Here is a 22,880-nt window from a genome sequence, read left to right as displayed (position 1 = left end):
TTTCCAACAATTTCTCTCTCTATTATTATGGTCATATCAATGTTAGACTATTTTTAATATTTTTAACATCTCATTATTTTGTCTATTTTTAATCCCCTGAAGCCCTCAGTTCCTTTTTCCCCCATTTGGCCCAGGCTTGAGTGCATTGCCTGAATCTCAGACTGGAAAATATAGGCAAGTTTGTATCCTTCAAGGTGACCTTAAATGGCATTAATAGAAGGAAAGAAATCTGATGCCATTAACAGCACTCTCCTGGATTAATGGCTGGTACAAACAAGGCTCCTTGGTTAAGGTGCCCAGAGCCTTCCTGCATCACTGTTATTTTGGGCCCTAGGATTTGTAATTGTGTTACCCAGCAAAGCTTAGCTAAGCCACAGTACCAGGTTCTTAGTGCCCTTGGATTTTTCCCCCACATTCCCAGCAGGGTTGACACATCAACACAGCCAGCAGCACCGAGCCTGAGTCGACAGACACGTGCTACAAACAGCTGTGTAAACAGCACTTTTAAGTTGCGGCTCGGGCTCTGAAGCCCACTCCCCTCCCTAGACTTCCAAGTCAGAGCTCCGGTGTCTACACAGCTATTTTTAGCACGGTAGCCCAAGCCCCACAACCCCAAGTGTGTTGACCCAGGATGAGAGGCTCACTGCTGTGGGCTGTGCAGACATACACAGAGAAGTCAAGTGCCTTGGCCAAGGTCACACAGTGAATCAGTGGCTCTGCTGCATTTAGAATCCAACGTCTGTCTTGCTCTCAGTCCTTTTGATTGAATCACCTCTCACAAGGCTGTCCCTTTAAGGGAGTCAGATGCCCAGCCTACCAGTGACAGGGTTCCGTGAAGGGCATGAACCAACCCAGGTCCAAACCTGGAAGCACAGTGTTTATAGGATGAGTCACACTCCAACCCACAGAGAGCTGGTAGCCTGCTGATACTTGCTTTCCTGGGACCCAGCCCCAGTTTGAGGCTCTGCCCCTGCAGTCTTATTGGTGGAGTCCCGGAGCAGCTGATTGGCCTGCTGGCCCTACTTAAGCCATCAACAGGAGCAGGAAGCTGTTTGAACAACTGGGCTCCACTCTGTTCTGGACTGTGTGCTTCCTGCTCCTATCAGGGGTGGCTCTAGCTTTTTTGCCGCCCCAAGCATGGTAGTCAGGCAGTCTTTGGTCTCGCGGATTTGGTGGCTTGCCTGCGGGAGGTCTGCCGGTCCCGCAGCTTTGGCGTACCTGCTGCTGAATTGCCGCCGAGTCCACGGGACCAGCGGACCTCCCGTAGGCAGGGTCGGCTCGAGACACCAGCTTAGCAAGCAGGTGCTTGGGGCGGCTACTCCGGAGAGGGGCGGCACGTCCAGCTATTCGGCGGCAATTCGGCGGAGGGTCCCTTGCTCCCGCTCCGAGCGAAGGACCTCCCGCTGAATTGCCGCAGATCGCGATCGCGGCTTTTTGGGGGTGGGGGTGGGGGGCTGCTTGGGGCGGCAAAACCCCTGGAGCCGGCCCTGCCCGCAGGCAAGCCGCGGAAGGCTGCCTGACTGCTGCCCTCGCAGGGACCGGCAGGGCGCCCCCCCGTGGCTTGCCACCCCAGGCATGTGATCGGAGCGATGGTGCCTGGAGCCGCTGCTGGCTCCTATTCCTCTGGCTTGATTTCCTTGTATCTGATTCGAGGTTCTGGCCAGCTTCTAATCTCTTGGTATACTGACCCAGCTGACTCCTGTATTGTGACTGCAGACTCTGGATCTGACTACTAGGTCTGGCCACTCATGACCCGGATGCGACACCTGGGTCTAATCAAAGGCTTAGGACAAAACAGTTAAATGAAGCTCCTGAGGAGGGGAGCCTCCCAGAGAGTCTGAACTAGGCAAAAGCTTTCTAGGTAGGGAGGCCTCAGAGAGACCCAGATAAAGTAGAGGAAAGACTGCAGAACTTTCCAGACAGGGTGGCCTGGGAGAGACCCCGTGTCAGGCTCTCTAGAGTAGCTCATGGGTATGAGTGCTAACCTCAAGGCAGACTGTCAAGGAACAGGGCACAAACCTCAAACTGGTTGTATGTTCTACAATTAGACTTCACCAACCAAATAACAAATGTGAACTCATCAAGCACTAGAACAGCCTTAACAGAGACCAGAATGCCCCTGGGGACTGTCTGTGACTCTGTCTTGCCACCCAGGCAAGCCTGCCTTTCTGATCGATGGTCCCTTACACCAAAAATCACAATAGTCAGGTTACTACCAGTCCCAAAGGACCAGTCACTTACCCCAGGTCGATTGTACTTCAGACCTCAAACCAAAGACATTGCTTGTAGCCAATCCTATACTACTAACAAAGGAAAAGAAATGAGTTATTTACAAAGTCAAAGCAGGTAAACAAACACACACATGTACACGTGAGAAACAGTCTTAGGTTCCAAAAGGTAATAGAAGCTGCTATAGCAGGGGTCGGCAGCCTTTCAGAAGTGGTGTGCCAAGGCTTCATTTATTCACGCTAATTTAAGGTTCCGTGTGCCAGTAATACATTTTAACGTTTTTAGAAGGTCTCTTTCTATAAGTCTATAATACATAACTAAACTATTGTTGTATGTAAAGTAAATAAGGATTTTAAAATGTTTAAGAAGCTTCATTTAAAATTAATTAAAATGCAGAGCCCCCCCGGACCAGTGGCCAGGACCCAGGCACTGTGAGTGCCACTGAAAACCAGCCTTTGGCACCCGTGCCATAGGTTGCCTACCCCTGTGCTATAGTATTCAAGCTCTATATGTCCTTTAGGGGTAACCCAAAGCAGGCAGCTTGGGGATCCCTGCTTATGCTTAGAAATGTTGCCCTCTGAATTCCAAGCATCACAGTGACAATTCCTCTTTGACAGGGATTTTTATTCCCTTCCCTTAGTGTTCAGACGGTGATGAGATGAGTGTTTGTGCATGCCCACCCTTCATAAGGGGACATGGGGGAGGAAACATGTCCAATCATGTTCCACAATGGCTTGTCTGAGATCTATAGGCCTTCTTTTGTTGGGCCAGACAGGACACCTCTTGTGGTGAACTAGTGTTCACATTTGGTTATGCTTTTCTCCTGACTGTGTGGGTTTCCAGTCACACTTTTTTATAGTTACAGAGCAAACACTTATATCTGTATCCTATGTTATAGGGTAGTATTTAAGAGAGATTAATGCATGCAGCAGTTTACAAGCATTTCATAAAGTCTAAACACATTGTTATAATCGTAATATCTATTTTAACAATGCCAACACTCGGGTGAGTCAGACTTGCTTCCAGCTATGCTTTTGTCAGTGTTCAGTGAGGCCTGGGGGCCTTGGCGTGAGCTGGCACCTGGTCTGCCAGTGTCATGCACTGACTGAGCAGGAGAGAGACTGCAGAGCTCTCCAGGCAGTGGAGAAGCCTGAGGCCTTACAGCAGAAGGAACCGCTGCTGGAACCCAGAGACTTTTGTTTGGGACTTTTAAGTTGTATCTGGGCTCTGAGGTAAGAGCCTTTAAACTTATGTAGGAGTGTTCCTTGCAGAAGGGAGATATATATATACTGCTGTAAAGCAGAATGTTTGGCTTCTCCTTGACCGGGCCTCTTACATGACCTCATTGTGACCTTATTGAGATGGGGAAACTGAGGCAGGCCGCGGCAGCACCACATTCAGCCATAAAGGGGGTGCTCAGGAGGCAACGATGCCACCTGTCCACTGCTAGACGACCTATTCTTTTTATCATCTTTCGTTGAACAGACTGGCTGCTGGAAAATCAGCTCAAGTTTTGTAAATGTACGTGTGCACAAATACATATAATGGGTGATGTTGTCTAACTGGTTCACCAGCAGTTGTTGGGAATAGTTGCCTTTCTCATGAGTGATAAGGCCACAAGTCACTTATTCAGGACACCCCAAACATGAACCAATAAAACCTTTATGCCTCACTACACCACTTGCAAGAAATCCACCGTCTTTTTGCTCCCTCCCAAAACGTTTTGTCTGAAAGCCACAAACATTTCTCTCAAGAAGTTGTCCAGAAAAAAAACCTAGCAATGTTACGAACTTTTGTTGTAAATAATATATACATCAAGTGTGTTTACTGCAAAGCAGCATTCCCAGAAAAAGCTGCCAGGGCCAGTTTTGTTGCTGCTGAAGTCAATGGAAGCGTGGTCATTGAGTTCACTAGGAGCAGGATCAACTCTTACTTCTATTTCAAGGACCGTTTGCTGCAAATCCAGCGGTTTCTAATAATTCCCACACCTACACAGAGGCAGCTGCAGGGGAAAGTCCTTTCCACTCTGGGGGAGCTGGCTTTTGTAATAGCTTCCCCTCCCCCATCCAGATGGGCTGAGGCAGCTGCAGGCAAAGTCCTGGGGGAAATATTACAGAACTAATTAAAACAATCATTCAATGCTTTTATCTGTGCTGAAAAAAAAAATGAAATGCTCTTTCTGGATATAGATCCTGGAAGATGCTGAGTGCATTCTGGACACTGCTCAGAGCCTTCAGCTCTTGTAGACTTTACTGGAGGATAAAGGTGCTCAGTACTTTGCTGGCCTGAGGTTCTATGTTCCTGCTTCTACACCACTGATGTCAATGGGAGTTTCACCGGAAGCAGGGTAAGGCCTTCAGTGGCCGTTTTATGTACTAAGCTTGCACGTGCTGGTCAGAATGCAGAAACCCAATTAGGTTCCTGAATCGACATAACATAATGATCCAGATTGCGCTACCTCTAGCCATCCCCCATGAAAATCAATAGACAGGCTCCCATTGATTTAAATTGGAATTGATTTGGGCCCTAAGTCAGTGGAGGCACGGAATCTGGCCCAATTATTCAATTTTATATGAGATGTGTGCGTCAAACTCTTTGGGCCAGATTCGTCCCTGGCATAACTCCACTGAAATTTGGCATCTGCTCACTCATTAAGTGTTTATTGTTAGAGCATCGGTTTCTATTAAAACCTCCAAACTGTACAGAGAGTGAAGTTTCCATTTGTTGGCAGCTGGCCTTTTAATTTCTCTTCCTGAAGTATTCACAACAAGCAGAGCTGAGTACTAGGAAGCATAGTCTGGGTGTACAGATGTTAGCAACCCACAAAGCAAGAATGGTGTTTAAATTTTAAACTCCGGGAGCATGACATCACCAGTGTGGTTTAGGTATGGCTTTCAAAAGGAGGGGTTCTTTCAGAGTGAGTTTGAATCTCCGCAAGTCTGGCAAAGCAGGGAATTGAGCCCAGGCCTCCGGCTAGCACCCAAAGCACTGGACTGTCTGTTCTGTTAGTGGTCGGTAGGTGATAGTTAGGGCTTTTGTCCCCTCGGAGAGGTGCTGAAAGAGGGGTAAGGTAAGGGTGATTGGTACTCTCAGACCCCTGGGAAATGTGGGAGACAATTCGGTGGTTTGGAATAAGCACGTGCGTTGGACATTTTTGCTAAAATAATCAGCTCTGAAATAGTCAGCGTTGACATTTGAATTGCCTCTTTTGGTTTTAGTGTTAACAACCTAGTTCACACTTTCTGTGGCTGATGTTTGCTTCAAACTCAGGCCTGGCCTACACTTAAAAGTTTGGTTGACATAGCTATGGCACTCATAGGTGTGAAAAATCCATACCCCGGAGCACCATAGCTATGCTGACCTAACCCCTGACGTAGATGCAGTTAGGTTGATGGAAGAAAACCCCTTTTGTCAGTGTAGGAAGCGTCTGCACTACAGCATGGCCTCAGGCGGCTTTCACTGAATCGGTTCATACTCGCTGCATGTTTTCAAGTTTGTCTTCACTGTGAGGGCTAGAAACATAGTATTGAGTTGTTTTTTTTAAAAATGAAAGCTTAGATTCTGCAGCTCAATTCTGCGGCAAGGGGGGGATTCCATGACTGTAGAAATGTGAAATGCAAAGGCCATGGCTAAAGGCAAGCCGTGCATAATAATTAGGGAATGATGAAGTGAGGATTCTAGGCTGCAGCTCCAGTGAACACAAGTGTTTTTTGGAACTGAGAGCTTTGCCTGTGTGTCACTCAGAGCAGAATTTGGCCCTCCAAGTGTTTGTTCTGATAAAGTCAGTGACCATCTAAACAAATTCACTGCCTGTTCATGTGTCACAGAACTATGGTTATAATGAAACTATGGTGAGGCAGGCTGGACAGTGATTGTTTCAGTGCTTCGTCAGCTGGAAGGGATGCTAATGAGAGAAGAGATGTGCTCTTCCTTTGCCCAGGGACTAGGCAGGCTGCCACCACGAGGCTGAGGCTGGCGGATCGCTTGAGCTCAGGAGTTCTGGGCTGCAGTGGGCTATGCCGATCAGGTATCCGCACTAAGTTCGGCATCAATTTGATGATCCCTGGGAAGCTTGGGGTCACCAGGTTGCCTAAGGAGGGGTGAACCGGCCCAGGTCAGAAATGGAGCAGGTCAACAACTAAAGTTTCCTTTACAGTCTCTGAGCCCCATTCAGAGGCTATATATAAGGTGGTGTAAATTACATGTAAATGGGTATCTGGGAGCCTAAGTTGGTGTCATTTACATGCTGAATGGTCCTGATTCTGCTGTGTCTTGCATCTTGTGTAATCAATTAACCTGTGCAAAGTGAGTGTGACATGCTATTGGTGGTGAGTGGAGAATTCTGATCGAATAGCATTTTTTATCCATTTTCCATGGGTGTAAATGACTCCATGTGGTGCAGAGCAGCAGGTTAAGGACTAGAAAAAACATGCAAGTTAAAATAGTGGGAAGTACTCTACCTTGCACCAACTTGGGCCTTCCTGATAGTTTCTTTTCCTGCTGCACCTCTCTCTTGTAGCTTCTCAGCGAGAAAGTTACATCAGGTTAAACTCTGTTACCAATGTAACTTGCATCGCCTCTGCTCTAGATCTTGCCGGCCTACAGCCATGAAAATGGAGCATTTCCCTATCAATCTTGTCTTTTTCTTTCTATTGGGCAAATATTTTCACTGTATTTTTGAAGGGAGATGAGCTCACCGTAATGTTTTTGTTTGCCATCCGTTTTTGAGTAGACAGTTTGGTACTTTGGGAACATAGCCTGGTGTACCAGCCTCACCAATGAAGAAGTGCATGGCTCTGCCAACGTTAGTTGTTAGTTTGCTCCTAGAATGAGCTGGGGGAACATATAACATTTTTGTAGGACCCATAAAAATACTAGCTATTGCTTTTTTAAATATCTCACCAATGAATGCTTATTTATTAGTAGCTATTAACACTTCATGGAGCTTTATCGGGTAGTCAAATTTTGGACCTATAAACCTTGAGTTTCCCTTTCAGATTGACGCTGGCATTATAATTCATTTACTGAGTGCATGTATTACAAAGAGATGCTGATTTTGCTTATCAGGCACCAGCCAAAAGCCTGGGTTTGAAACGGCCTGAATATTGAAAAATTATAGATTTCAAATCCAGATCCAACAGATTTAACAAGTTGCATGCTGACCACCAAATACTGTCTTTGGATATGCCCAGACAACTCTCATTGACTTCAATCAGGATTGCAAGTGTGTACTGGAGACTAGCATGCGGCCCTAAATTCTAGGCAGAATCTTTAGCTGTGTTGGGCACTTCCTCTGAACTATGATAGACCTTTAGTTACTATAAAGGATTCTATCTTCATCAAACGGTGCACAGGTGTAACACATAGGGCTTTAGCTATGTGGCTCCTGTGGACTTAATTTGGAGAGGCCATGTGCTTAGGATGTTAGGGCCAGATTGCCAAAGGTAGAGGCAGAAAGGTGCCTAGTGGGATTTTCAAAAGCACCTAACCAGGTTAAGTGCTTAATTCCCATTGGAAAAAAGGGAGTTAGGCACTTTTGAAAACCCCACTAGGTGCCTAGCTGCACCTTTAGGCACCTAAATACCTTTGTAAATCTGGCACAGTGACCAGCCTACACAAACGTGACTGCCCCAATAATAACAAATACACCAGGCCTTAGCACACTAATCCTCCTATCCCAAATATCCGTGCAAATAAGCTCTTTATTCTGCCCTCCAACTAGGAAACAGTTGGAAAGGGGGAGAGTGCCCCTTCACAGAGAGTAATAGAACTGATACCCCCATGCATCATTCTGAAAATAATTAGATGCCATAAACTGTAGTAACTGAACTCTGACATTTGTTATTAAACTACTGGGAAATATCTACCTGTGTGGGCTCGGACCCAGATCCTGCCCTCCCTTACTTAGTATCATGATTTTTAAACCGGAGACATTTTATTAAAGAAAAGAACTGAACTCATAGATCCAAACAACCAGACTTCCACGCTGCTTCAGCCCCTGCTTTGTCTTCCTTGTTTACCAAGGGCCATGGCCTGTCTGGAATTCTATGCCAGGGGTTCTCAACCTTTCTGAGGCACCCCGGAACATACTATAAAAACACCACGGCCCAGCAGGGGGCCTCAGGGCTCCCGGCTTCAGCCACCAGATGCGTGTGTGGGGTCTCTGGGGCTTTAGCCCTGTGGGACTTGGGGGGGGCATTCAGGGCTCCGGACTTCAGCCACCAGGCGTGAGGGGTATAGGGGTGCTGGGACTTCAGCTGTGGGCTGGGTGGGGGTTTGGGGCTTCAGCCCTGCAGCTCTGTTCCTGGTTTCAGCTCTGCGGGGGTGCCAGGGCTCAGGGCCGAGTGCTTCAGTTGCAGGGATCCGCAGCCCCTGGTTGAGAACTGCTGCTCTATACCGCATAGAGAGACATCTACTGACCGAATAATATAGAGCAATTCAACACATCATTTCATCACACTTAGGGCCAAAATGGCAATAGATGTAGTTCCACTCTGCAGAGATGGGGGGAGGAGCGGGAGAGGGAGCCCAAGGACAGTTTATGCAGGCGGGATCTGTACTCCCCTGGTGCAGGGGCTCAATCTGCAGAAACACCGAGGGTGGTTTGGGATTTAGGGTCGGGTGAAAGTGTGGTCAGACAATCTACCCTCAAACCACTCCTTTGGTGAGAGGGAGGGCAGCAAACCCAGGGTGGTTCTGCTAGTGTTCTGTAACCGGGGGTGAAGTGACAAGGATTCCGGTCCTCTGCTGCCCTTTGCATTGTGCCCCTCCTCTTACTGCCTTTCAGGCTTCGATTTCCTGCAGGTTATCTGTGTGGGTGTTTGTTTTTCTGCTGGTTTCGTTGATTGTCATTTAACAGCAAGAAAAAAAAAATACAGTCCACAAAATGCCCTAGCAAGTTTCATTAGTTACCAGCAAGCCCTTTCTAGCAACAGCTTGACAAAGCATCAGAAAGTGCCAAGAGAACTTTTTTTTTAACTTGCTTCCCTGATGCTAAAATAAGGCTTAATTGATTGGAAACTGCTCTCAGGCTGACTTTTTAGTGTTTTTTTTTTTAATTATGAAGTTTCAATTTAAAGTGACTGAATTTAGGTCCCCCATATACCTTCCCACCCACTCTGCAGTGAAAAACACCCACAGACCTTTTAACTCCAGAGGAGTGACTGCATGCAGCTCGAATAGAATGTCTAGGGTTGATTGAAAGCAACATTTAAATACTAGTACTACTACTAATGATGATCATGCAGAAGCTTAAAGGCAGGAGAACGTTCTGTGAAAACTCATGGCTAAATGACACACATTGCTTCCCTCTGCTCAAACTGCAGCTCTCCTGGGGATGCTTGTCCTTGTCAAAGACTTTTCTGCAAGCCTGCTTATGCAGCGCTGCATCCCGTAGGCCAAATGCTGTCTCAGCTTCAGGGCTGACGAGAGAGGGGCGGGAAGCCGGTACAAATTACCGGGGCCCAGCAGTCTGGAAGGGGGCCCGAGGCCCAGCTTCCCCGGCCCTATTTAGCCGGTCCGCCCTTGCTGGGGGGTCCGAAAACATTTTTTCACCGGGGCCCGAACCAGCTCTCAGTGGCCCTGCCCAGCTTCCTTGCATCTTGGATTAATAATGGGTTGTGGTTATTATCGTTCTTACGACCATGCCGTCTTCTCCCTTTGTCATGCTTAAAGGAAAAACAAACAAACCCACAATCAAAAACAGTCGTCTCAATTATTTAAACAAATGGCATGTTGCAGCCTCCCCTGCTGCTTAAACAGCAAAAGGGTAAAGCCATTGCAAGGTTGTTACCACACATTGCTAAATGCAGAAAGCATTTGACCTGAATTACAGTGACTATGATAGCAATGCTGTGCTGGCTGTGTACTGTTGGGAAGAAGTAAACTGCTGGGTTCTATGGGATAAAGCAAAACTCAAGAAAGCTCACTGAGGGGAGGGATTATGTCTCCTTGGCAGCACACCCCAGAGGTTTCAGGTCTGATCAGAACTGCTTTAATGAAGAGGCCCAGATCCTCAAAGGTGGCTCCTGACTTCCACTGACTTCAGTAGAGGGCACTGCAGCCTAGGGCTTGACAGGATCAGGCCCCATACTGGAACAGGAAATCTAAGACCTCAACCTGAGAAGACTTCATTACAGGGCCAGCCCACAACATTTTGGCACCTGAGACGGGGAGCTCAAATGACACCCCCTCGCTTGGGCCAAAACTTTGAAAAGTCTCAATTCTGCCTTCTTCCTGTTCTACTCCTCTCATGGTTCTGCTCTGCTACCTACCCCAATAAAGGAGAACTAACAACTTAAAATGCCTTGTTCAAAAATTTTAAGTAACACTTAACTTTCAAATGCCTGAACAGCAAATGTAACTTTTCTTGTCTGCATGGTAAAGACTGGCGTTTTTATCTGTTTGAATAATCAAAGTGGTGCTTTCCGTGCCTTCTTGGTTGCAAAGATTTGAACTGCTGCCTGCTGAAGGTCCACAGTCTGGGCCAGCTCATGCTCTATTGAGATGGTTGTGAGGCCGACCAGCCTCTCCTGTGTCATTGTGGAGCGTAGACGTGTTTTTATTAACTTCAGCTTGGAGAAGCTGCGTTCTCCACTGACAGCTGTTACAGGAAGAGTTAGAAGTATGTGCAGAGCAACAAAAGCGTTTGGAAAGAGGGTGGCCATCGTATTTGTGCACATGTATTCCAGAACAGCCTTTGGAGTTGATCCTGCTGAAATGTATCTTGAAAGGGCTTTCAGTTCATCACCTAAATCACTCGCATCAATATTGTGCATGTGTCAACACTGTCTCTAGTGCCCTGCATTGCTGGTGTAGGTCTTCAAGTATAGTGAGGAGTTTTGGAATATCATACAACACCCCAAATATACTGCTGTGTTCCTTGATCTGCATGAAATGTTCTTCAACTGACTGTATTGCACAATCTAGCACCTGGTTAAAGAATTCAACTTTGAATTGTTGTTTGGGGTCTCTTATGGGATTATCCTGTGCCTTGTAATCAAAATATCTTCTTCTTCAGTGACTCTTGTATTTTTGAATGGGTGGGAAAATAGCTTCAGTGTGAAGTTCCTCTGCCAACTTCTGTGCACTCTTCAGAACGTTTTGAAATCCCTCATCTGACCAGTAAGACTGTAGGTATGACTTTGCTTTGTCCAGTTGTTCCATTGCGCCAGATATATCAAGGTCAACACCTTGGAGTCTCTTGCTTACAACATTCATTTCAAACAGTATGTCATGCCACAACACAGCCACACAGAAATTTGAAGTTGTGTATGTTTCTGGTGATTCCGTTTCCTTCTGCCTCTGTTCTCCCACTAACAGTTCCTGTCATAGCATTATCCTCCCTAATGGCAACTATGGCATCATCTATCTTCCCAATTTGGTGTTTGATAGGCTTTATTGCCTCCACTTGACTTTCCCATCATGTGGCACTCAGTGGTTTCAGTGTCAGAGAGGATGTTCCCAGATGTTGCTTCAAAATTTGCCATCGATGAGTTGATGCAGAGAAAAATACATAGATGCTTTGAATTACATTAAAAAATTCAGCAGCCTCACTAGAAGCTGATGTTGCATCACTGACCACCAAGTTCAATGAATGAGAACTGCATGGGACAAAAAAAGCTCGAGGGTTTAACTCTTGGATCCGTGTCTGCACTCCTCTGTTCTTTCCTCTCATGTTGGCACCATTATCGTAGCTCTGACCTCTCATGTCAGCTATCACAATTCCTGTATCTTCCAGCTTTTTAAGAAGCACATTTGTCATACCAGCTCCTGTAATATCATCAATGTCAATAAATTCTAGAAAATGCTCTCTGACAGTCACCACTGCAGGGATATTTTCACTAGGTTCCGTTGTTGTTACAAAATGCACCATTAAAGTCATTTGTTCCATATGGCTGATGTCAGGTGTGCAGTCCAGAATAACAGAGTAATATCTTGCTGACTTCAGATCTGCCACAATCTTCTGTTTGACTTTTGTTGCCAGTAACTGTATGATCTCATTTTGAATTGTTTTTCCAAGGTAGTGGTGTGTGTACATTTCTTGGGTGGTGACTCTTCTTAGATGTTCCTGGAGTACAGCATCAAACTCAGCCATCAGCTCCACAATTTTAAGGACGTTTCCATTGTTTGGCACATACAGCTGATCTGAAGTGCCATGCAGTGCTAGGTTTTGGGTAGCAAGCATTCTCACAACGGCAATGAGCCTTTTCAGAACATTTTGCCAGTAAAGAGACTCTGATGCAATCTTCTCTTGTGGCTGATCATCTATGATGGCCTTTAACTTTAGTCTCATCTCAAGCTCTTTCCACTTATGGAATGCTCTCTGGTGATTTGCTGCCTTCTCATGGCATGCCAGATTTCTAGCCAGATTTTTCCAGTCCTTTGTTCCTGTAGACCCAAATGTGGCTGGAACGTTAGACTGGAAGAGTTTGCAACAAAAACAGTATGAAACATTCTGGTTTTTTGAGTACATAAGCCATGGCTTCTCTACTATGTCACCATTGGGGATTTCACACCAGTAATGTGTTGGATGGAAACTTCCATTTTCATTATCTTTGGGGAACATGAAGTTTTTCACTTGCTGTGGCCCATGCAGTACAAGGAAGTTCCTCAGGCTACTGCTCAAGTGGGTCACCAGTCCTGGATCATCTAGACTTAAGGAACTAAACTCAGCAGCAGCTGTTTCTTGTGCCTCCACCACACTCTTCTCTGATCTACACTTTTCTTCAGGAATGTGCATGATTACATCCATTTGAGATGGAGACATGGATGCTGTGGTAGCTGCCAGGTCACCTGCACTCTGACTAACTGGAAGATCAGGCATCTCCTCACCACTCACATCCTCACTGGGGCTGGAATACTCACTGTGCACATTTGTGTCTATGTATCTCAGGAGAGCTCCTTCCTGCTTAGATAGAAAAGCTTCCTTTGCTTGCTTTCTTTTTCTAAATGCTGCCCCAGAGGGGTGTTTTCTTCTTTCACTCATGACTGCTGTTCTGTGCCAGCTACAGTGGCTCTCAACACTCAATTGAAGGGGACAAATAAGAAGGCTGGTAGCAAAGCCTGAGTGAGGGAAGATATCAGTGTCTTACGGGCCTAACTGGTTCCTACTACTTCAGTTGACTGCCTGTTCTCCTCAAGTGGGTTCAGGGAAGCAGCAGGAAACAGGAAGCTCCCTGAGAAGCTGGTGTTAATCAGCCCAGGCTCCTGAGTGTGCTAGAGAGGTACACAAGAGGCTTCTCCTCCTCTCTTTCCCTGCAGCTCCTGCTGCTTTCTGTTATTTCCTCTCACCTTTTCTCCTACCTGCCTGCTATGTCTCTTGTGCCCTCCTTCCTCCAGCACAGCACTCCACCATCTCTGTGCGTCTAGAGCAGAGACAATACATATGCACCAGCAGCAGACACAATTTTCTACACTCTGGGTCCTAGTGGTGTCGTCCCCCCCTCCGCACCACACAGTCTGGCACCTGAGGCGGCTGCCTCAGTTCACTTCATGGTAAGGCCAGCCCTGCTTCATTAGCTTGTTTAATGTTTTCAGTTTTGTTCCTAAATTGGACTCTGGAGATATTTTATCAGGGTGACTTCGTGGGTAGTTGCAATTTGCTGGAATATCGTAGTGTGTAGAAACGAACCTGAAATAATCCCCCAGTTCCAAACATCCCCAAACTTTGGATGTGGTTGAAATCTCAGCATGTAATTTTGGGCAAGTCACTCAATCTCTCTGTCCCTCATCTGTCAGATGGGGCTAATAGTACTTCCTTTCTCCCACCTTTTCTCTGTGATGTCTATTTAGATCATAAAATTGTCAAGGCAGGGATTACTTCTTACTATGCACATATACCAGGGGGTCTCAAACTTCATTGTACCACGACCCCCTTCTGACAACAAAAATTACTACACAACCCCGGGAGGGGAGGACCGAAGCCTGAGCCCCACTGCCCTGGGATTAGAGGATCACACAGTGGATTTTGACCCTGAGCCAAAGGCCCAGTAGAATGGCATTGCAGGGGGCTCTAGGTTTGCTTGAACCAGCAGTCACTGTAACTGGGCATGCAAGTTAGGCCTGACATTGTGTGGGCACAATTTATGAATTAGACCCTGTGATGGGGCAGAGCAGCCCCGCACCGGTACAGCAGGGGTTAACCCTTCTCTCCTGGCAGAGGAAGCCACGCCCCAGAAGCTCTGCTGGGCATGCTCCAACTGGAGATCAGATATATAAGCCTGCAGATCAGCTCAGTCTGGGCTGACTGCTGGAGGAGAAGGATGCACGCCACTAGCTCCTGCAGAGGGAGGGCCTGTGAGCCAGGATCTGGGAGGCAGCCAAGCCGAGGCACTACCTGAGGAACAGGCCGGAGGACCCCCTGCCGCAGAGGAACTAGTATTCACAGTAGGAAGTGACCCAGGGGAACAATAGAGATAAACGGCGTTAAAGCTGTATTGACGCTCGGTGTGTTGAGGGTGGATCCCCGCCGAGCGAGTGGCAAGGAAAGCTTGCTGCTACAGGGCCCTGGGTCGGGGCTCAGTGGAAAGGGTGGGCTCGAGTCCCCCTACCCCCTCACCCCCAAACCATGAGAGTTTATCTGGACTCTGGCCGCTAGGCCACGCTACCCTGCTTGAAAGGGGGTTTATGTGGACTCTGGACGCTAGGTCGTGTTACCCCGCTCAAAAGGGGGTTTATATGGACTCTGGCCACTAGGCTGTGCTACTGCTCCAGGCAGGGGGACAGTAGAGAAGAAGGCCGAGAGGCCGTAACAGGCTGCCCGCAGAGGGGCGGCCACAAGGACGGGAGAGTGGTGAGGCATGGACACCCCATCCTCTCCCTGCCACAAGGGGGAGCTGCAGTGACAGGCCTGCCACAGACCCACAATATCAACATAAGAGGAAAACCAAGAAACCCTGAACATGTATATCTAGGGTTAGCAGTGTTATCTGGGTAGAGGCTTCCTTCTTTTGGAACAGTCAGTAGAAACTTTGATAAGCTTCCATGATGCAGAAAGCCACAAGCCCAGGAAAAATTTTTTTTTTGAAGGGGTGAGCTGTTTGACGTCAATGAAAGCCAGAGGGAGATTTTTTTTTTTTAATTAAATTTGTGCCTTAGACTGAAATAATTTAGGGAGTGAGACTGAGTCATTAAAATAACAATATTCAGGCTTTTAAAAATATATCGGCTTAGTCTGGAAAATTAACTAGTATGAACATCTGGTCAAAGATCAATCCTTGCTGTTTTCAGTATCTGATTCATAATGAATGATATAAGAGAGTGTCCTTCAGAAGAGATTTTTATTAAATGAATAGTAGCCAAAGCTGAATTACAGTGGGACAGCTGTGGAAATCCATGTAACAAGGAGCTAATGAATATGTTCGTTTTGATTACCCTGTTCTTACAAACGCAAAATTAATTCAGAACGATGAAACATTTAGGGCAATGGTGACTTTCCCATCATTTCTGAATTCTGATCTCTTCCCATCCATCGCTCATAACTGTACAATGTCAAATTATCAAATCTATGTGCCAAGACCAGATCTTAGTCGTCCTTCTCAATTAAACCTATCCTTCTGATTGAAATACATCAATATGGACCTTTGGTCTGACCCAGTACAGCCATTCTTATGTTCTTAAAGTCTATCCCACACTCTGCAATAAGCTGCCACTAACAATAAAAAAAAAGTGACTATATCCTATGGACCATGATCGATGCTGTGCTGGAGCTTCTTGCCCAATGAGGCAGGATCCCATTCACTGACCCATGCAGAGATCCCTTGTGCAATGTGGAAAAGATGGGTGTTGCAATCTCTTGTGTGTGCATCTCCCTTTTTAAATAAGTTGCATTTGTGCATGGACTGTAATATAAATGGAGCTGCTTTCATATTAGCTCATGTGAGTCAATATATAATCTAATAGGCATTCAATATGCAAACCATATTCTGCTTCTGTGAGGTCTCATCCCACCTAGACAGTTCCTTTTGGCTTCTATTCATGGCCTCAAAAGACCATGGACACTTTCAGCTTTGCTGCACTCACATTTAATATCTGGATCTCAGACTTAACTGAATCACTCAGGGATTTATGGCACCCACGAGGGACCAGACATTGTGTTGGGTAATAGATTATGCTAATACATCTGTGTTGGCTTTTATCTGCAACAGATTTAATATTGATTTGCTCTATTTTAATATTTAACAATGTGCTTCATTTAGGCAGTAATTCCACAAAGCACTTACATACAAATGCAAAGCACTTCACTTAGGAAGGAACAATCAGTTGCACGCATATAAAAGGGAAATGACTGCCTAGGAAGGAGTACTGCAGAAAGGGAGCTGGGGGTCATAGTGGATCACAAGCTAAATATGAGTCAATAGTGTAACACTTGCAAAAAAACTCGAATATCATTCTGGGATGTATTAGCAGAAGTGATGGAAGCAAGACATGAGAAGTAATTCTTCCACTCTACTCCGTGCTGATTAGGCCTCAGTTGGAGTATTGTGTCCAGTTCTGGGCACCACATTTCAGGAAAGATGTAAACAAATTGGAGAAGAGCAACAAAAATGATTAAAGGTCTAGACAACATGACCTGTGAGGGAAGATTGAAAAAACTGGATTTCTTTAGTCTGGAGAAGAAAACTGTTATCATGTCCCCTCTCAGTCTTCTCAAGTACATAAAAGGTTATTACACGGAGGAGGGAGAAAATTTGTTCTCCTTAACCTCTGAGGATAGGACAAGAAGCAATGGGCTTAAATTGCAGCAAGAGTGGTTTAAGCTGGACATTAGGAAAAACTTCCTAACTATCAAGGTAATTAAGCACTGGAATAAATTGCCTAGGGAGATTGTGGAATCTCCATCACTGGAGGTTCTTAAGAGCAGGTTAGACAAACACCTGTCACAGATGGTCTGATACAGGGGTTCTCACATTTCATTGCATCGCAACCCCCTTCTGACAACAAAAATTACTACAGGACCCCAGGAGGGGGGACCAAATCCTGAACCTGCTTGAGCCCCACTGCCCTAGGTGTGGGGGCTGAAGCCCGAGCTCTACCACCTGGGCGGGGGGGGGGGGGGGCAAAACTGAAGCCCAAGGGCTTCAGCCCCAGGCAGTGGGGGTCAGGCTTCAGCTTTGGCCCCAGAAAGTCTAAGCCAACCCTGATGACCCCATTAAAACAAGCTGTGACCCACTTTGAGGTCCTGACCCCCAGTTTGATAGGGTGACCAGACAGCAAATGTGAAAAATTGGGACAGGGGGTGGAGGGTAATAGGAGCCTATATAAGGAAAAGACCCAAAAATCGGGACTGTCCCTATAAAATTGGGACATCTGGTCACCCTACAGTTTGAGAACCACTGATTTAGTACTTAGCTCTGCCTTGAGTGCAGGGGACTGGACTAGATGACCTCTTGAGGTCCCTTCCAGTCCTATGATTCTAAATACATATTTAATTTTAAAAATTCTGTATTTAGCAAAGCACTTAAGCATGTTAAGCCTGTGATTTGCTGAATCAGGGCCCCAGTAATTAGCACAAGCATAAAGTAAGTTAAAAATAGTCTTAATTCAACCAAAATCTCTTGCAATACGTGTTGCTCAGATATACTGGATGTAGGTTCTTTACCATATGTAGCAGCCACAAACAGGCTGAATATGACGTGTGAGGGGCAGGGGTGGAGTGAAGAGAGGGTTGAAAGAAATTCCATTTATGAGTTGTGAGCTTATTTTGCTTAATTTTGAAGCGACATAGTATGTCTGTCTGAAATTTTGACTCAAATTTAATAGGCAATTTATAACAGTTATTTCAATTTAAAGAAACTTAAAAAGCCCCTGACCCCCAAATAATAACTATCTACGGCTTTAGATATCTCTGCCATCAAATAAAACTACAACCCATCATCAGTAAAAGAGTTAAGCAAGGATTTGGTGGAAGGAACGATATGAAAATCCTCAATCAGATCTGCAAATATAGACCCACTGAAATAAAAAAGCAGAATAAAATGTGCATCCCTCTGTCCCATTTGCTCACATTGTTTACAAGATGAGGCCCTTATGATGTCTATGGAAAAAGAGAAAATCGGGTGCACCTCTGCACATGAGAAGTGCAGTAGGATTCTTACCAGATTCTGTCCTTTTTACAAATCTCACTGCGTGGAGCTGGCTTGCAGACGTCAGATGCACAGAATCAGCTTTCAGTGAAGATCTCCCCCAGTATTTGGGATTAGATATCAGTATTTTTTTGTTAATTCAATTTTGCTTCATTCTGGCTTCTGAGCAAACAATGGGCTCTCTATATCATTGTCTGAAGCACATTCATGTTTGTGCTAAGGCACCCGGAGTCTCACCATGTAATCTGAAAGAATTTTTCACAATGGATTATCTCTGACAGTATTTAGCAAACATGTCACATACCACAATATGGGCCAGCAGTATGTGAGAGAGAGGCTGCCTCTTGCAGCCTCATAGTATAGGCATCAGAGTGTTGTGTACCTGGAGCTACAAGAGGAGTGACTTTGCCACAATAGTAGTAGTTTTAATGTCAGATAATTAAGGTGCTTCACAGAATTCGATAGCCCAGCAATTTAATGGGAGGGAGGAAACGTTAGAGTACTGGATTGAGTGTCAGAACTCCTGGGCTCTTTGCCAAGCTCTGCCACTGACTCACTGTGCGACCTTGTGCAAGTCACTTAACCTCTCTGTGTCTCAGCTTCACCTATTGTTCATAAGAATGGCCATACTGGGTCAGACCAAAGGTCCATCTAGCCCAGTATCTGTCTACCGACAGTGGCCAATGCCAGGTGCTTCAGAGGGAATGAACAGAACAGGTAATCGTCAAGTGATCCATCCCCTGTTGCCCATTCCCAGCTTCAGGCAAACAGAGGTTAAGGACACCATTCCTGCCCATCCTGGCTAATAGACATTGATGGACCTATCCTCCATAACCTTATCTAGTTCTTTTTTGAACCCTGTTATAGTCTTGGCCTTCACAACATCCTCTGGCAAAGGATGACTGGTTGACTGTGCTTTGTGTGAAGAAATACCTCCTTTTGTTTGTTTTAAACCTGCTGCCTATTAGTTTCATTTGGTGATCCCTAGTTCTTGTGTTATGAGGAGTAAATAACACTTCCTTATTTACTTTTGCCATACCCATCATGATTTTATAGACCTCTATCATATCCCCCCCTTAATCATCTCTTTTCCAAGCTGAAAAGTCCCAGTTTTATTAATCTCTTCTCATATGGAAGCTGTTCCATAATCCTAATCATTTTTGTTGCTCATTTTTTGTACCTTTTCCAATTCCAATATATCTTTTTTGAGATGGGGTGAGCAGATCTGCACGCAGTATTGAAGATGTGGGTGTACCATGGATTTATATAGAGGCAATACGATATTTTCTGTCTTATCTATTCCTTTCCTAATGATTTCCAACATTCTGTTCACTTTTTTGACTGCTGCTGCACATTGAGTAGATGTTTTCAGAGAACTGTCCACAATGTCTCCAAGATCTTTCTTGAGTGGTAACAGCTAATTTAGACTCCATCATTTTATATGTATAGTTGGGATTATGTTTTCCTATGTGCATTACTTTGCATTTATCAACACTGAATTTCATCTGCCATTTTGTAGCCCAGTCACCCAGTTATCTGAGATCCCTTTAACTCTTTGCAGTCTGCTTTGGACTTAACTATCTTGAGTCGTTTTGTATCATCTGCAAATTTTGCCACCTTGCTGTTTACCCCTTTTTTTTAGATCATTTATGAATATGTTGAATAGCACTGGTCCCAGTACAGATCCTGGGGGACACCACTATTTACCTCTCTCCATTCTGAAAACCGACCATTTATTCCTACCCTTTGTTTCCTAGCTTTTAACCAGTTACCTATCCATGAGAGGACCTTCCCTCTTATCCTCTGACAGTTTACCGTAAAATGGAAATAAAATGCATACCAATCACATAGGGGTATTTTGAGGTTTTATTAGTTTGTGTTAGTAAAGCACTAGGAGATTGTCAGATGAAAGATGATATAGACATTCAAAATTTTATTATTATTATACCAGACTCTTACACATTCCAATATTGTGCCGACTAGGCTGTAGTATTGTGTTGCATGTGTTATCCATATCAGTGACATGAGAGAGGCTTCCTGCATGCTTGGTTTTTGGCTGGGAAACATTATCTACGCCAGGGGTCGGCAACGTCTGGCACGCGGCTCGCCAGGGTAAGCACCCTGGCAGGCCGGGCCAGTTTGTTTCTCTGGCGCGTTGGCAGGTTCGGCCGATCACGGCTCCCACTGGCTGCGGTTCGCCGGCCCAGGCCAAGGAGGGTGGCAGGAAGCTGCGGCCAGCACATCCCTCGGCCCGTGGCACTTCCCGCTGCCCCGTGGGCCTGGGACAGCGAACCACGGCCAGTGGGAGCCGCGATCGGCCGAACCTGCCGACGCGGCAGGTAAACAAACTGGTCCGGCCTGCCAGGGTGCTTACCCTGCCGAGCCACGTGCCAAAGTTTGCTGACCCCTGATCTAGGCTATCCCATGCTACTGGTAGCTCATGGTATGGCATAATACAGAGGTCACACCATAGCTCAAAAAACACTGTTGCATGCAACCTGGCTTTTTGTTCCAGTGATATGCATGATGCAAAGTACTGCAACCCCATTTTGCATTCCTGATAGCCAGTTTCTGTGCCAGGTGCTTGCTCAAACCTGGTGTAAAATTTTTAAAAAAATCTATCTCATTTGACTCATCCCAGGAGTAGGAAGCTTTAAAAGATGGTCACAAATGAAAAGCCAGATTTTCAAAGGGACACTGAAACAAGTGCGCAAATGGGCAATTGTACAATAGTTAACAATTTTGCATGCACATGTGAGTGCAAAAATATCACACATGGATGCTCCAGCAAATATTGCTGTATTGAAAATTTGAGTATCGGTATCACATTTCTCAGTTCTTGCAGAGAGATGTTTCTTCAGGGATGGTGTCCCTAGGGTTACCATATTTGGCCGTTACTTTAGGGTATGCTCATTTATTCATGTTACTCTTCTCGGGGAGGGGAGCGGGTTCTGTAATTCTGTCAATGTACTGCTTGCGTCACTTGTGTTTTCATATGGAGCTCTACTTCTCCCTTCCCCAAGTTCCCTCCCCCTGGAGCTATTCTGCAGGACCTCGATTCCCCAGGGCTGGGTTCTTCCAGCCCCAGAATCAGATGAACACACACACACATACATTAACAGAGCAAGTCTGAGCGGACCGGGTCAATCAGCACTGTCAAGCTGACCCCTTGTATGTCTCTGGTCTCACTAGGCTGGATGAAGCAGCACTTTCAAGCTGCCTCTCCTTATATGGCCCTGGGCTCCAGGGACTGGGTAAAGCAGCACTTTCAAGCTGTTACCCTTATGCGTCCCAGATTCAGCACGGCCCTATCCCCACTCTCACAACACAATTGTACTGGCGGTAACCTACTTGATGAGCAAACCCCACAGTATTTTGGGTGCTGCAGGGATTTTTAACCTTAGGTAAAAGACGCGTTGCTGTAGAGAGAATGGGGGAAGCTAAAAACACAAAAGAGTAAAGTTCAGCAAGAGAGAGAGAAGCAACCAGCTTAACCATAAGTTATTTATTGAATAATAGTGATAACTACACAGGGAGGCTAAACCAGCATAACATACATTATTAAAGGTTAATACCTAAGGTAGAAAGGAAAACAGAGAGAGAAAGAGAAGGGGATCTCACTGCTCCCTGAAGCTTGAACTGGTCGGGGTTCCCAGGTGATGAGGGTAGGAGACAGGCAGAGTCCCCAGCACGATCAGTCAGGAGAAGATGGAGTCCCAGTGGAACTGATGCATAGTTTGGATCTAAGCATCAGAACCTTGACTAGAGGGTGAGTAGGGATTGTTGTAGAGAAAATACAATGGTTCAAGGGAGAACACTAGATCTGTTTGTGAGTAAACTGATGACTCAAGGGTTTTCTTTAGGCTAGACAATAGGAGCTGATCACTCTTGGCTATGGGTGGCATTTTCTTCCAGGGAGCTCACAATGCAACTAGGCTGCTTCAGTATTTTGGATATCAATCAAGGATTCATTACTAGAATTGGTCTGATAATTGCTGAACTAGGTGTGGGCAGGTGTAGATTCATTAGCATCTGGAGCAGAGATTCCCATGATGCAGTGCTTCCCTGCTTTTTCTGGTCCCAGAGTTCAGTGCGGTTCTTTGTTCTCCATTCTGTATGCAAATTGAGATGTCTCCCTGTCCCATCTTTTATGCAGATGAGGCTAGGGGAGTTGTCTCTGTTCTTCATTCTGTATGCTAAGGGAGATGTCTTAATCTTGTCATTCTTGTCAGGAGGGGTCTAGGTGTGTCTCCCAATGCCCTTCACTGCTCTCTGCAAGTTTTTTCCTCTGAGTTTTGGTTTAAGCAGAGGCTGGGGGGTGTCTTTCATGAGTCAGGCTGGGAACTGCACCCTGGTTCCCCAAGAACACAGAGCTGACTTATCACTAGCCTCTGTTTGAAAGAAGCTGGGAATGGGTGACTGGGGATGGATCACTTGATGATTACCTGTTCATTCCCTCTGGGGCACTTGGCATTGGCCACATTCAGAAGACCAGATACTGGGCTAGATGGATCTTTGTCTGACCCAGTATGGCCATTCTTATGTTTTCTTTTGATAAGTTGTAGT

The 22,880-nt window shown here is 45.8% G+C and overlaps 1 protein-coding gene across 6 annotated transcripts in view; it reads left to right on the top strand.

The window, feature by feature from the left end:
* Window positions 1–22,880, top strand: part of ST8SIA5 (ST8 alpha-N-acetyl-neuraminide alpha-2,8-sialyltransferase 5) — a 104,505-nt gene that overhangs the window by 4,214 nt on the left and 77,411 nt on the right. For 2 of the 6 annotated variants that reach the window (XM_039545098.1, XM_039545093.1), the window contains exon 1: window positions 14,485–14,616. The exons of 2 other annotated variants lie outside the window; for them this stretch is intronic. The gene's annotated coding sequence lies outside the window, so the exon portion shown is untranslated. Of the gene's footprint in view, window positions 1–4,485; window positions 4,577–14,483; window positions 14,617–22,880 lie in introns of those variants that run through there. 2 more of the 6 variants (XM_039545097.1, XM_039545094.1) reach the window with 2 other exon arrangements.

Source organism: Mauremys reevesii, linkage group 6, assembly GCF_016161935.1.
Source record: "Mauremys reevesii isolate NIE-2019 linkage group 6, ASM1616193v1, whole genome shotgun sequence".
In the NCBI taxonomy this organism is placed as follows: Eukaryota; Metazoa; Chordata; order Testudines; family Geoemydidae; genus Mauremys; species Mauremys reevesii.
This window is presented reverse-complemented; position numbering and strand designations above follow the sequence as displayed.